The sequence below is a fragment of the Etheostoma spectabile genome, chromosome 13, assembly GCF_008692095.1.
Source record: "Etheostoma spectabile isolate EspeVRDwgs_2016 chromosome 13, UIUC_Espe_1.0, whole genome shotgun sequence".
Taxonomy (NCBI): domain Eukaryota; kingdom Metazoa; phylum Chordata; class Actinopteri; order Perciformes; family Percidae; genus Etheostoma; species Etheostoma spectabile.
Window position 1 is genome coordinate 24,460,628 of NC_045745.1, and position 839 is coordinate 24,461,466.

The following is an 839-nucleotide window of genomic DNA, read 5'->3' on the forward strand; positions in this document are numbered from 1 at the left end:
TCTTTTTATTTCTACCCACCAACCTGCTCACCGTTATCACATATGGTAAGCCAATGTCTATGTCTTCAGATTCATTTGCACTTATCTGACTTGCAGTTAGAAAATGGTTTTCCACATAGAAGGAGTTGAATGTTTGATGATCATTTATTTATATAGTATATTTATGTCATTATATATCTGTAATTCAGTTCAAATTCAAGATTCGAATTATAGCACAACAAATACTTGCTATTGAAGGTTCATAGTTTCATAACAATATATTGACAATATTCTTTTTTAGAAATTTATGTAAAAACAAACATTGTACCACAGGATTATTTGTAACCATGATTTCTACAGAGTGGGAAATTTTACAGTTTAAATGTAAAAAGTGTCACCCTTCTTTAGTGAAAAAATAAATAGTGGCATTATCGTTTCTGTTCTGGACTTATTGGTCCTTAAAATATACACTAATACAAATATGTCTACCGTGATCTGAACATCACGTTCTGGACATATTGGCCTTGCCAATTAATCAGGCTCTAATTATGAGCTAAAATAGAAATAGAAGATGTTTTAAAATGTTTTGTTTTACAGTGTGTGAGGAGTTGTCTTCTAATGTAATGCATAACAGTGGAACACAGTTCACCGAAACTGTCGATTTAGAGTTAACAGAGAATGAGAATACCTAAGAAAGAATAATTTGACTAATTCTTTATCTGCTTTTGGAAACCCTCATTAAACTATCAAAGTGTGTCTGAAACTTAATAGTGTAATTAATCTTGTAACTGAACATTGGCAGGACACTCAACACCACCATCTCCTTTTCTTTCACGCGCACGCACGCACGCACGCACGCA

General features: G+C 32.9%; 1 protein-coding gene across 1 annotated transcript in view; it reads left to right on the forward strand.

The window, feature by feature from the left end:
* The window catches only part of LOC116700895 (V-set and immunoglobulin domain-containing protein 10-like 2), a 5,961-nt gene that overhangs the window by 3,798 nt on the left and 1,324 nt on the right, over positions 1 to 839 (forward strand). The gene's annotated exons all lie outside the window — the stretch shown is intronic.